Source organism: Eurosta solidaginis, chromosome 1 (assembly GCF_040869045.1).
Source record: "Eurosta solidaginis isolate ZX-2024a chromosome 1, ASM4086904v1, whole genome shotgun sequence".
NCBI classification, from domain to species: Eukaryota; Metazoa; Arthropoda; class Insecta; order Diptera; family Tephritidae; genus Eurosta; species Eurosta solidaginis.
Window position 1 is genome coordinate 131,035,299 of NC_090319.1, and position 15,807 is coordinate 131,051,105.

Consider the following 15,807-nt stretch of genomic DNA (forward strand, 5'->3'; position numbering starts at 1 on the left):
TTTAGGGGTATCATTTCAGAGCCCTTGGTCGGGAAAAATCCCGAGTCGGTCCGGTACATAGAACCGGGTGCCTTTGGAAGGGGAAGGTATGAAGTCATACTTTATAGCAGGGTGCAACTTAATAAGACCTTGTTTTTGTACACGGCAATTAATGCCATGGTGGAATCAAAATAATTGGGCCCAGTAAATCCCATGAACGCTTGCTACTCAACAGCTGTTTGGCAGCCGTTAGATGTGGACGTTTGTGGCGGTGCGTGAGTCAAAATATCAGCTGCTTTTGGGTAACGGGTGACTTGGACACGAGCGATATATTTTCTTTACAGAATTCCAGTGACTGCATGCAGATATGTATTTAGAAGGCTAAAAATGTCATTAAAGTATAAAGGTAAACCCGTATATACTCAACCCTCTTTTAATTTATTTCTTCGTTATTAGACATTGATGCTAATCTTACAGATCCAATGTTTCGTGGTATATATAGTGGTACTTAGAAGCATACCAAAGATTTAGATTTGCTGTTGGAGCGTTCCTGAAAGCAACGCTTGCAGAAAACGATAATCACAGTAGGCACACTCGATGAGGCAGTCGAAGCACTAGAGCTGGCTAAAAGGGATGGTAAGAACTAAAGTACACAATTGCAAAGGCAATTTAAATTCACAACAAATTCTATATTTAAAGTATTAATTAAACTACAGCTCGTCTCAGCATCACAATGGGCTGTCATCTAACGCGTTGCAATGAATTCAACGAGAACCTAGAAAAATATTACGAAGACTTGCGCAATAAAATACGTGAAAATCCAAATAAAGTTATTGCAGTTGGCGAATGTGGATTAGATTATGATAGATTGCATTTCTGCCTTAAAGAAACACAAAAACCATATTTCGAGAAACAATTAAGTTTGGCTGCCGAATTTCGTTTGCCACTATATCTACATTGCAGGAGTGCGCATAGAGATTTTATGGAAATACTTGAACGATGTGTGGTCGGTGTAGTGCATAGTTTTGATGGTACTTTAGAGAGAGCGGACAAAGTTATTACAAACGATGCACTTTCCATTGGCCTAAATGGTTGCTCGCTGAAGACGGAGAATACTTTAGAAGTAGCGAAAAGATTGCCGAATGAACAAATAATGTTGAAGATCGATTGTCCTTGGTGTGGTATACGTCCTTCACATGCGGGATATAAATATTGTGGCGACTTTTAGTATCACTATGTTGTTAGTAAATAAAGGCACAAAAACAATAAAGCAATCTGCCACTCTTGTATACATGAACAAATCAATCGTCATTTACACACATACATACAAGGCAACGAAAACACATGTAATCATCAGCCGAAGTAGTTACTCACACGTACACCCGCATATGGCTTTAAGAAAAACATAAACTACAAATATACATTTATATAGATGGTAACCAAGCAGCAGATGCAAAAGTTGTAGAAGGTGAAACGTCTAGATCTTAGGGGAAATATGCGAACGAAGCAACGGAGGGTATAAAAGCAGCGCAAGCTGAGTAATCAGTAGTTTTGATTTAAACACGCTATTGGTTGTGAAGTATAATTGTGAAGTACTACACCCAAAGTAATCTAAATAAAGACCACTTTGCAATACTGAATATTGGAGTGATTTATTCAACAGTTTGGCGATTCGAACGTTAGCAGAAGGTGCCAAATAAGCTGAATTCCACAAGACTCGTTACAATTGGTGTCAGCAGAGGAATTGTTAAATAAATTACAAAGATTTTGGAAACAACTTCAACATGGCGAAATTAAGTGACTTAAAGATCCAGCAGCTCATAAAGGAGTTGGTAGCTCGCAGATTGAATACAACTGGCAAAAAGTCCGAGCTACAATCACGACTAAGGGAAGCTATGGAATCTGAAGGAGTCTAAGTTGATGAACACAATTTTCATCCTGATGTGGAAGAGTCAGCGACTAAAATGGAGGAGAAGATAGAGACTCCGAATCCATTGGCAAATGTAGGCACTAACGCGATACTAACAGCACTGAAGCAAATGTCGTCGCAAATGTCATCTCAACTAGAAGAACAGAAAACGTATATGTCATCACAGCTGGATGAACAGGAGAATCGTATAACATCCAAGATGGAAACACAGCTAGAACCCCAGGATAACTGTATATCATTCAAGATTGAAGCACAGGAGGCACGAATATCCTAAATGTCGACACAAATTTCAGCACAGATATCATCGCAGATCTTTGCACGACTGAAAGAATGACGTATTTCTTCGAAGCTGGAGGCGTAGGATACAAAAATTTTACAACTCGAAGACAAAATCGATGCCGAGATTGAAACATTGAGTGGTCGTATACAGGAGTTGCAACTAAATCGCCCGACAGTTTCAGCGAGTATTCCAAAGGTAAAAGCACCATCCTTTGACGGTTCTGTTCCTTTCCAGGTCTTTAAGCTACAGTTTGAGAAGACCGCAACAGTGAACAACTCGAATGCTGAAGATGAAGTTGCTGCATTATTCGTAGCATTGATGGGACCACCTGCCGAAATCCTACAGACTATTCCAGAGTACGAACGGAACAGTTATGGAGCATTGATGGCCGCGTCGAGAGACGTTAAACTAAAGCGAGTCAGCCGAAAGTAGCGATAGCTGACTCCCTCAATTGAATGCCCCATAATCTCTATCTCGCAAATTGGAAGAAGGTCAAGCAATGTTACTGTCAGGGACATGTGGATGGGAAAGAACATTTACTGACTGTAGATACGGGTGCATCTCATTCCATCATTCGATCGGATTCAGTCAACAAGAAGGTAAGACCATTGCATGGGGCTAGATTGCGTACAGCGACTGGAGAAGACACCGCGGTTATAGGAGGAGTAGCATGTGAAGTCGCAACTGGGAACGTCACGGTAGTACACAATTTTATAGTGGCAGAGATTGTTGATGAAATCATAATTAGAGTGGACTTCTTAATCGACCAAGGAATCAAGATCGACATGCAAAGCAAGACGATGCGATATAAGAACATGGATATGCCACTTAATTTTGGCTACGAGAAAGACTAAAGCAGTAAACGAGTGCTGGTGGAGCAGAATCAGCAAATACCACCAAAATCGGAGGCGGTCATCTGTGCAAAAATTGATGGAGAGTGTGGGACAAACAAATTGTGGGTTTTCGAGGCAGCAAGCAAATCAACACCGAATGAATTGTAGGAATAACCCTAGCTATGACAAAACAAGATGGACGTATTCCGATAAGAGTACTCAATGAGTTCAAAACACCACTCAAATTGACCACAGGAACTATATTGGGAAGATGCCAAGAGGCTGCAGTAGTAACCAATTGTGAACAGCTCCAGGAAAACATTTTCACTAGCAAGATTGATCTTTCAGATGACATCATGGCATGGACGGAGGGACTAGAGGAAGACTATCAGAGTAAGGCAACCAATTGCTCCTAAAGTACGCAAACATATTTTATCAGGATGGTTCCAAACCAGGCCGCACCAATGTTTTGAAATATCAAATTGACACTGGAGATGCGAGGCCGATCCATCAAGCTCCTCGTAGTGTTCCACTGGAGAAGTGGGAAGTTGGGAGTCAAATCATGCAGGAAACGAGCGACAGCGGCATCATCGAACCATGTGGTACTTGTAAAGAAGAAGGATGCAAAAATGAGGTTTTTCGTGGACTACCGCAAGTTGAACGACGTTACGAAAAAGGATAGCTACCCATTGCCAAGAATTGACGATACTCTGGACTCGATATCTGGTATGAAATGGTTTTCCACACTGGGCTTGAAAAGTGGCTACTGGCAAGTGGAGGTGAAGGAGGAAGACAAGGAGATAACAGCCCTCGGTGTCGGAGATGGTCTTTGGGAATTTACAGTAATGCCCTTTGGTCTGTGTGATGCACCAGCTACTTTTGAGAGACTCATGGATCAGGTACTGAAATATAACTACATTGGAAAACATGCCTAGTACCTAGACGACACCAATGTAATGGGAAAGAACTTTGATGAACATCTTAAGAACGTGGAAGAAGGTGCGCTGGTCTGAAACTAAGGCCCAAAAAGTGTTCGCTGTTTAAAAAGGAAGTAAGTTATTTGGGTCACAAGGTGACGACGGAGGGCATCTGCACTGCGAATTAAAAGGTAGAAGCTGTAAAGGATTGGCCAAGACCAGAGAACCTGCATGAATTGAGAAGTTTCCTTGGGCTGTGCACATATTATCGCCGATTTGTTCCAAACTTTGCCAGCGTAGCCCATAGCCTCCACGAGCTTACAAGAAAAAATAAAGCTTTTGAATGGAAGAAGGAGCAAGAAGTGGCTTTCCAAACATTAAAACAGCGTTTGTGCACTGCCCCAATGTGGCATATCCGATTCCAGAAGCAACTTTTATTCTAGATACAGATGCGAGTGGATAAGCTATAGGATGCGTTTTATCACAACTGGTCGATGGACAGGAGAAGGTAGTATCATATTCCAGCCGATCAATTGGAAAACCAGAGAGGAACTATTGAGTCACATGGAGAGAGCTATTGGCATTGGCAGAGTGCATTAAACATTTTCACAAGTACTTCTACGGGCAGCGATTCTGAGTCAGGACAGATCACGCAGCATTGAAATAGCTCCTGCAGTTCCGTAATCCAGAAGGTCTATTGGCACGGTGGATCGAGCGACTACAAAGCTATGACTTTTCCATTGAGCATCGAAAAGGTAGTACCCATGGAAATGCTGATGCAGTGTCACGAAAGCCATATAGTTTGGAATGCAAACACTATTCAAAAGCTAGGGCTAAGGAAGACATTATAGATGTTCGGCTATTGACTATAACGTGTAGGGATGAATGGGACAAGCAACAACTAAGGAAGTGTCAGCTAGAAAATACAGCTCTGTCACATGTTATCCAAGGGTTCGAACGAAACGGAAGACCAAATAAAGATGAGATGTCAGCAGAGAGTCCTATTGCGAGGTCATATTGGGAACAATGGAACGGTTTAGAATTGATATCCGGTTGCCTGCATAGAGTATGGGAGAGTGAGGATGGTCAAGGTAAGAGGAAACTGATAGCTGTTCCAAGGAAAAGGATTTCTGACGTTCTCAGTGAGCTAAATAACGGTCCAAGTGGAAGTCATCTCGGAATTACGAAGACGCTCGAGAAGATTAAGCAGAGATTAGATTGGGTTCTATATGAGGTCCTCATGGACCGGCCAGTTCAACCTACATTGGGTTGGTTGCCGTCAGTCGGTGACTGAGTGGATTGCCAACTGCGAGGTTTGCAACAGAGCGAAAGGGCCAAAAACCCGAAGTCATGGCCAGATGAAGCAATATAACACAGCTGCACCATTTGAAAGGATCGCTATGGATGTCGCAAGTCCATTTACTACTAGCAACCGCGGAAGCAAATATGCACTGGTGGTTACGGATTATTTCAGCAAGTGGCCAGAGGTATACCCAATTCCAAATCAAGAAGCGGAAACAGTAGCAGAAGTGTTTACAAACAATTGGGTGGCAAGGTATGGTGTACAAATGGAGTTACATTCTGACCAAGGGAGAAATTCTGAATCAGCTGTGTTCCAAGAAATGTGTAAGACGTTGTACATTCGAAAAACACGGACAACTGAATTGCATCCTCAGTCCGATTTAATGGTGGAACGATTCAATAGAACCTTGGCGGAGCACTTAAAGAAAGTAGTCGACAAGTTCCATAAAGACTGGGATACACACATATCATTATTCTTGATGGCTTACCGATCGGCAGTGCTTGAGACAACGGGCCAAACTCCCGCAAAGGTAATTTTTGGCAATGGCCTTCGACTGCCAGCTGATTTGAAGTTTGGGATAAATGCCGATGCGGAGAGAAATGTAAAGAAATCTACTAGTGTCTAGGAGGAAGAGATGAGAGAAATACAAAATCTTGTAAGGCAACGAACAAAGATTATGAGTGATAAGATGAAAGCCAGATACGATAAAGCAATTAATTCGAAAGGTTTTCGGGAAGGAGATTTGGTGCTTTTATACAACCCACAACGAAAAAAGGTTCGCCCCCGAAATTGCAGTGTAATTGGAAGGCCCATACAAAGTTGTAAAACGGATCAACGATGTAGTTAACCGCATAACAACCATTGGCAAACCACGAAACAAAATGAAAATGGTTCATTTGGAAAGGCTGGCAGCGTTTAGATCAGAAAATTTGTCTGATAGGGACGATCCGACTTAGAAGGAAGGCAGTGTGGCGAATTTTAGCATCACTATGTTGTTAGTAAATAAAGGCACAACAACAATAAAGTAAGCTGCCACTCTTGTGTACATTAACAAATCAATCATCTTTTACACACATGCATACTAGGCAAGAAGAGGTTTCTCACAAACACATGTAATCATTAGCCGAAGTAGTTACTCACACATACACCCATACATGGCTATAAGAAAAACATAAACTACAAATATACCTGCATATAGATGGTAACCAAGCAGGAGATACAAAAGTTCTAGAAGGTGAAACGTCTAGATCTTAGGAGAAATATGCGAACGAAGAAAAAAGCAGCGCAAGCTGAGTAATCAGTAATCAGTTTTGATTTAAACACGCGTAATAGTACTTTGGGTACTATTAAAACATAACTTTTTCATTCAAATTTTTCAATTCCACATATTTTACATATAGAAGATGACAAATTCAACATCAGATGGCATTTTAGGCAAAGATTTTTTGAAAAAATACAATTGCATAATCGACTATACAAACGAGAGTATGACATTTGGCATTGGCAAAAATATTCATAAAATTTCAATTTTACATAGTACAACCGATAATACTAAGTCTATCGTTTATTTAACTTGAAAAAATCCAAATATCCAGTTTTTGTAGACACACAAGAGATTTGTAGTGGTGTTTTCACAGCAAAGTGTATTGTTGACACTAGCAACCCAATAATACAAGTTTTAAACGTTACCGACGAGGTAAAATACATAAAAAATTGTAACATAGTTACGGATGAAATCACCAACTACAATGTCTACAAAATAAACGATATTTCAGAAGACTTGAAAAGATCCGAGGAATTAAAATCAATTTTACAAAAACAAATGCCAAATTATACCAAATCACAACTTCTCTCTATATATGTCTAAAATATGCCGTCGTGTTTGCACTAAAAACCGAAGTATGACGATTAACAACTTTTATGAACAGAAACTACGACTGACAGATAAAAATCCCGTTTACATAAAATATTACCTAATTTTTGATTTTTGATGGCCTTGTTTATTTAAAAAATGTAGGGTTTTGTGAGCTCGAGGCCTAAATAAAACACTGTGTTAGTATTCACACATTTATTTGGTCGATATTTCGACTTCAATCTGAAGTCATTTTCAAGATTGCATGTGGGTCGATCAGGCATTTACATGCAATCTTGAAAATGACTTCAGATTGAAGTCGAAATATCGACCAAATAAATGTGTGAATACTAACACAGTGTTTTATTTAAAGCAAGGCCTCGAGCTCACAAAACCCTACATTTTTTATAAAATATTACCGTTTGCCATATAGTCAGAGAGAGGAAATTAATAGACAAGTTGATAATTTATTAAAAAACGACCTTATTGAACACAGCCACGCTAATTACAATAGCCCATTAATACTGGTACCAAAGAAAAACCCAACCGGACAGAAATCGTATCGCATGTGTGATGACTTTAGGGCCGTAAACAAAAAATTAATAGCAGACAAATTTCCGCTGACACGAGTAGACGACATTCTGGATAATCTCGGCCGAGCCAAATATTTCTCTACATTAGATTTGTATTCAGGATTCTAGAGACATCACCTTTTCCTTACCATTTCGTTTAAACGTAGCTCCAAATTCATTTACAAGAATGATGTCGATTGCCTTTTCAGGAATTTCTCCAAACCAAGCGTTTTTATATGTCGATGATTTTATAGTCATTGGGTGCAGCGAAGCTCATCATTTTAAGAATTTAGAACAAGCTTTTCAAACATGCAAACAATTTAACTTACACCTAAATCCCGAAAAATGCAACGTCGTGCGTTCGGAAGACACTTTCTTAGGGCACTAATGCTCTGCAAGAGGCCTACTTCCCGTCGATTCCAAAATAGTCGCAATAAAGAAATATCCAAAACCTTGTGATAAAGATGCAGTAAGGCGATTTTTGGCATTCGCCAATTATTATCGAAGGTTTATTCCAAAATTTGCTTCAAAAGCAGCGCATTTAAATAAACTTCGCAGGAAAAGAGTGGAATTTAAGTGGAATTAGTCGTGTGAAATAGCGTTTGAAAAACTTCGGAAATCCCTAATTTCTCCTCAAATTTTCCAATACCCAGACTCAAAAAAGAATTCGTCATTACAGTCGATAAGTCGAAAATTGGTTGCGGAGCCATTTTGAGTCAAAATCATAAAGGCAACGATTTACCAATTTACTTCGCGTCCAAATCGTCCAATAATGCAGAACAAAAGGAACCAATAATTGAGTTAGAACTTTTAGCTATATTTTTTGCAATTAAACAGTTTAGACCATACGTTTATGGCACACGCTTCACTGTCAAGTCCGATCATCGTCCATTAGTTTATTTGTTTAATATGAAAGACCTATCTTCAAAACTTTCACGCATTAGGCTTGAACTATCAGAACACAACTTCACTATACAGTACATAAAAGGAAAAACCAATGTAGGAGCGAGCAGATGCACTCTCTCGCATCACAATAGAAGAACTTAAAAATTCAACAAAACAGATTTTAGCGGTACAGACAAGATCAAAGACAAAACAAGACCAATTAACGCAAAAACAAACAGACAAAAAAGAAACACAAGGGGAAGACATAAAATTACCTAGGATTAAAAGCCCAATAAGTTATGATAAAAGTGGTAAAATTACAAAATTCGAAATACATGCGCATATAAAACATAAATAACTCGAGTCAATGTTGCGTTTGCTAACAAAATAATGCTTTTAGATGAATTATTTTTGAAGCTTGAAAAAGAAGCTGGCAAGCACAATATTGATATAATTTAATACAAAAGAACGATAACTTTTTTAAATATTTCCTTATATCAGATTTGAAAACCATTTGAAGTAAAATTTTAAAACATTTAGAAATTACCCTAACGGAACCGGTAGAAACTGCGGCAGACGAAGACAAAAAACAAAAACTCATGACAATTTACCATAACGATCGCAAAATTGCAAATACTTTTGGAAAAATATGACTCGCGATATAGCAAAATTCGTCAATAATTGCAATGAATGTCTGTTGAATAAAGTAAAGCCAAAAACCAAAGAAAATCTTGTTCTTACATCAACACTACGTAAACCTTTCGATGTTTTAATAATAAATACAATAGGACCATTACCCGAAAGCAATTATGGTAACAAGTTCGCTGTGACCATGATTTGCGATCTTACCAAATATATGGTAACAGTCGCGATACCAGATAAATCAGCTAAAACTGTAGCATCAGCAATCTTTGAAAGTTTCATTTTAATATATGGAATAATGAAATCCATTAGATCAGACCTAGGAACAGATTTTAAAAATGAAGTATTTTCCGAATTAACTAAATTTTTCAATATTGTAACAATCTTGACGAATTGACTTTGTATCATCAGTATCGTCTTGACGTTTCACAATAGTAGTGCGCGCTGGCTTGAAACCACCCCTGCATTCTTTCTGGAAAATTCTTTCAGTCGTTTTAGTGCGTCAATTAGGGTTTGTAAATGCCAGTGTTTTTCTCGCAGGTACTTTCGATTTTGCTTTGTTTGGCCCATTCGTTCCATCAACCTTTACCTTTTACTTTCGTGGTCTTTGTCGACTCTTCTCCACCAGTACTCGATTACTGCTGAGCCCTTTTTCCAAACTGAAGTTAAGTGGCACATCCTGGTTCTCATAACGCATCACCCTTCTCTGCATATCGATATTGATGTCGTGGCCAACCAAGAAGTCCACTCCCAATATGACTTCATCAACGATCTCCGCCACAACGAATTTGTGTAGAACTGTGACTTTTCCAATTAAGACTTCACATATCACTTCTCCCTGGACTTGGTTATACTCGCCTGTGACCGTACGCAAACTTGATCTAGGTAACGGTTTTACTCTCCTGTTGAACAAGTCAGATCGGATTAAGGAATGAGATGCGCCCGTATCTACAATCAGTACACGCTCCTTGCCATGCACATTTCATTTCACGGTAAGACTGCTCAATTTTCTACCAATTTGCGACGCAGATATCACAGGACATTCAATAGCTGGAGCTAGCTCTCGATCTCTACATCTTACTCGCTCTTGCTCATCCTTTCCAGCTTTGTTATTAAGACCACCCATGCTATTGAAACCACTAGCTAGCTCTCGATCTCTACATCTTACTCGCTCTTGCTCATCCTTTCCAGCTTTGTTATTAAGACCACCCATGCTATTGAAACCACTAGGATCAAGATCGCAGTGACGTGCAATGTGACCGGGCTTCCCGCATTTGAAGCATTTGATAACTCTTTCACTCCTTGCGATCCCGTCAGCGCCTCCAATATTGTGTTCACCCAGTCTGGCCTTTCCACCTCCACACGGCGTGCTTGGAACGCTGGCTTACACAGAAGCGATGCTGTTTCCTGAATCAAAGCATGTGATACCGTTTCTGCGAATGCAGGTTTTTGGTTTGCGTATGTTTCTCACTTCGTTTCGATATCCCGTATTCCATTAATAAAGCTCTGAATTTTTACCCTTTCGGTATATTCCACGGATGCGTCCGCATTCGCTAAATGTGCCAGCCTTTCAACATCCGACGCAAATTCTTGCAATGTTTCACCAGGCCTCTGGAAGCGGTTCAGTAACTCCATTTGGTATATCTGTCTCCTATGCTCGGTTCCGTATCGTCTCTCGACAGCGGTCATCAATGCTTCATAACTCTTCCGTTCGTACTCTGGAGTCGTCTGTAAGATTTCCGCTGCAGGTCCTTTCAATGCCACGAACAGTGCATCAACTTTATCTTCCGCATTTCAGTTGTTCACTGCTGCGGTCTTCTTAAACTGTTGCTTAAAGACCTGAAAAGGAACAGAACCGTCAAAGGATGGTGTCTTTACCTTTGGATTACTCGCTGAAACTCTTAGGCGATTTATTTGCAACTCCTGTATACGACCTCTCAAAGCTTCTATCTCGGCATCCATTTTGTCCTCGAGCTGTACAATTTTTGTATTCTGTGCTTCTAACTGCGAAGACATTTGTGCCACCTGCAATGATAAGCGCTCCTCTTGTGCTTCCATCTAGGATGTAATCTGTGTCGAGATTTCTGAAATACGCGTTTCTTGTGCTTTCAACTGCTCAGCCAACTGAGATGTCATATATGTCTTCTGTTCTTCAAGTTGAGTTTCCATCTTAGATGTTATAATATTCTCTTGGTATTCTATTTGGGACGTCATATATGTCTTCTGTTCTTCCAGTTGAGATGATATTTGCGATGACATTGATGCTACTGTCGATGTTTGTGCAGATATTGCAGCCAATATCATGTTCAAGTCTGTGCTAGTAACTGTGTGCGATGTTTCGTTTTTCTCTTCAATTTTTGTTGTTGTTTCGTCGACATCAAGGTGAAAGACATACTCTTCCAGGTTAATTCCCTCTAATTCAATTACCTTTCTAGTCGTGCCTGAAGTTCGAGTTTATTGCTGGTTGCAGTTGCTGGATCTTCAATTCACTCCACTTTGCCATGTCCAAGTTGTATTCGAAGTCTTCGGAATTTATTCAACATTTCCTCTTCTGACACCAATTGTAACGATTTTACTAAATTCCGCTTATTTGCAACCTTCTGCTAACGTTAGAATCACTAAATTGTTGAATAAATAATTCCACTATTCAATAATGCAAACCGGCCTTTATTAAAGTACTTCACAATAACACTACTATTGCTCGCCAGATAGCATCTTAAATCAAACTGATTGTCGTGCCTCTACTGTTGCTGCCTTTTATACTCTGTGATTTCTCGTTCGCATATTTCTAGGCGCTTCCATTTCTAGAATTTACTAGTTGTTTATCAGCTATAAAATTAATACGTTTATAGCTTCTCATATGCGCGTGTATATGTGAGCACAATTATAATTGCATACTTTTGGGAGCATCTCAGATAAGATATCGTACGTAGAAAATTACAGTAAGGAAGTTAAATTTAGGATGCAAAAATCGCATGCAATGGCAAAACATTTAATAAATAAGCATAAAGTACAAAGTAAAAATGCCTATGGCAAAACGGCAAAACTAATAATTATTAAAAGAGGCAATAAAGTCCTTTCACAAAAAAAAAAAAAAATCACACCACAAACATGAAAGTATATATGCAGGTGCATTTGTTGTATCAAAAATAAACGAACCCAATGTAACAATATTTGATGAAGCAAATAATAAAGAAAAATTGTACACAAAAATAGAATAAATAAAGTAAATTAATAATTATTCAGTAATATTAAATTCACTATGTACATTTCGAATTTAGCATGTAATCTATGCAAATGTAAAACAAATCAAGTAACAAGTAAACAATTGGTTGTGAAGTATAATTGTGAAGTAATACTCCCAAAATAATCTAAATAGAGACCAGTTGCAACGTTAGCAGAAGGTTTGAAATAAGTGGAATTCCACAAGATTCGTTACAATATGTACAAATAAAATTTCCAGCGGTCAAGAAAAAGGAGAGACTTTAGGTGATGGACGTTGTGAACCATGTCAAATTAGGTGCATTTGTTGAGTAGCTACTTTAAATCTTACAAATAATTATTTGAAATTTCATAGCCAACTACTTGAAGTTATTGTCGGTGTGAAAGGAAAGGACGCAGCTTGCTGATACATACTTCGATAATACGTTAAAATTTTTCATTGAAAAGGTGTGAGCATTTACAAAAAGTGAATAAAGTGAAAAATAAGTATGATCAAAAGTGGGATTGGTTAGCACTTCAGAACTGAAACCTGCTTAATCTGTTTATCTTCACACTAAGCACCTGTAGTTATTTTGGTAGAGGAGAAGGCTCCAAAATCGGACTGGAATCTCGGACGAACAGAGATGACTGCGACGACTCAAAGTCTCTATGGCCATTGTATTGTCGTAATGGAGCTTCAGGCAGGACGTTTATTAAGAAGGGGTCCAAAGGGTTATGTAGGGCACCTCTTTCAACGGATTGAAAGCACAATTCACAGCTTTTACAACCCAATCATCAACCTTGAGAAGAATTTGGCGGCTCCAAATTGTTTACAGATTAAGGGTGGAATGAGGTAGAAGAATACCAGATATCTCGTACGCAGATAAAACCAGCGATCAACTCAAAAAGTTATTTAAGGTGTTGATAAACGCAATACAAAGATTTATAGCTTCAGAGGACTATGGGTAGGGAGGCGGAGTGGCCTAGAAGGTTTAATGTGGTCATATAAATCGTTCTCAATATTGTCGAGCTAGTACCTAAATGGTGCTTGTTACTGTAATAATAACATGTATAGTAAGCCTTAAGCTATTATTATAGTGTGTACAGTGCGTTATGTAAAATGCGTAGTTATCGATAGTGGGATATATCACTAGAATGTGTAATCTCTAGTATTTAATTAATAACCATTTTTCATACTTTTTTATACACACGTGAGCTAAAAAATAAATCTAACTTTATCACATAAAGTAAACACGCCATTTATTTAAAAAGCTCACCCGCTTGGTACATTGCGTCAGAAGTGGTTGAACACCATAGTATTTCGTAATCACAAGTAAATTTGAAAAAGTTAAAATATGATGTCAAATGAACGCACGCCAACCGAATGGGATTGTACAAATTTGGCGACGGAATGGCCCAACTGGAAGCGAAATTTTGTAGTATATACGATTGCCAGTGGCAAAAGTAAAGAGCCAGTGACAACAAAAATAGCAAAGTTTATTTGGTTGCTGGGCACGCAAGGTGCGAACATATACAACTCAGTATTCCCAAATGATGGGACGCAAGACTCACTACTAAGAAAATTTACAATTGAGCACCAAATACCTGCTGTGCGGTGTGAAGCAACAGCCAGCTCGAGTTGAACAAAATATCCAACAACGCACACTGAATGAGGTGCTAAAGAAATTTAAAGACCATTGCTTGCCACAGCAGAACGTTGCTATGGAATCATAAAAATTAAATATGATTGTGCAACAGGAGCACCAATCATTTAACGAACGAAATTGCGTACTCAAGTACGCCACGGCGATTTTAAATGTGCATGCGGTGTATCTTACGAAGGCCGAATGATACGGGACCGTATTGTGGTGGGTGTGTCTGACAGAAAGTTGCAATTAAAGCTGTTGTATGGCCGTGAGGAAGAGTTTGCTGGCGTCATTACTACTTGCAAGACATATGAAACAGCCAGTGTGAACGAAGCAATTTTGGATGGCAAAAATCTGTCGGTGAACTTAGTCCAAGTGGATGAAAAACCAAACCCAAAGACTAAGATATTAGAAAAATACGACCTTAAAAACATCTTATAGGATAAGTTCAATAAAGAAAAGTGTTGAGCGTTGGACCAAGGAATTTAAAATTGGAAATGAACTTGTAATATTTAAACTTGACACTGGCGCTGATGTTAATTGTATTCCCTTAAAGTTACTTAAAAAATTTAAAATGAAATTGGATAACCGAAGAAATGAATTTTGTTTATGATTATAATAGTAATAAAATTAGAGTTCTTGGTACAACCAATTTAACATTGTATGACTTAAAAGCGATTGTTAAGCGTTCGGCGGAATTTTTTGCCGTCAATGACAATTGTGAACTAGTACTTGGGTTAGACTCATGCGAAAAGTTTGGGTTAATAAAGCGGTTAGACATTCAAGGGATTGCAGCCTTACCTCAAACAAAGGAAGGCTTCCTTAAAAAGTTTAATGATGTCATTCAGGGACTTGGTAAGTTTCCAGGCGAATTCAAAATTCAGTTAGCGGACAACTCGAAGCCAGTCCTTCACTACAAAAAACGAATTCCCAATTCGTTAACAGACCGACTCAAGTCCAAGCTCGCAAACATGGTGAGGGATAATTTCTCCTGTAACCACTATAAAACGTGAACATTACTTGATTCCAACATTTGATGATGTGACGGACTTTTCCTTGCGCCGGGGTATGCTCAGTCCGTCCAGGATCCCTGTGGAATTAGAGAAGAATCCCTATCGTCTCCTTTTAAAGAGAAAGATCCCGTTTTGTTGTTAAAAAGAAACGTTATAAACTCTTTATTCCGAAATATTCAAACTACCCTTAAAGCTATGGCGACGGATGTGGGAAACCACCGTCGGTTCTACGCCGATGGGGTTGGGAAAACCCCCACCGGGACTACGCTTAAACTAAAAATCTCAGACTACTTCGTAAAGAAAGCGGAGGTGGAGAACCACCACTTCCTCCCAGTCGGTGGAGTTGGTAAAACCCCCACCGAATATATAGCTTAAGAATACCCTGCTCTTTCTGAAGGTTGCGGAGGTGGAAAAACCACCACAATCCCTCTAACGATGGGGTTGGAAAAACCCCCAAAGTTGCTAAAATAAAGAACTCGTGAGATGGAAAAAACCCAGGAGTCCCATTCACCGCTAAACAAGGCGTTAGCAGGCTACTATACCTAGCTGGCTACTGTCTTAATTCGCGAAATTTGTCGCCCTTTTATACTTGTCCACGCGCAGGTGGACAGTTATCCTGCAACAATAAATTTTACTTATTATATGTATTTACTTAAGGTATCTTACATTTAACTGTATTATTCTACCCATATATCGCATTATAAGTATTTATCTCCAAATTGCGTATGTAAAAATGCCTCTTGTACTGCCCCCC

General features: G+C 39.1%; 1 pseudogene; it reads left to right on the forward strand.

Moving 5' to 3' along the window:
- Positions 1-461: 461 nt before the first annotated feature.
- Positions 462-1,207, forward strand: LOC137237801 (deoxyribonuclease TATDN1-like; annotated as a pseudogene).
- Positions 1,208-15,807: the final 14,600 nt, after the last annotated feature.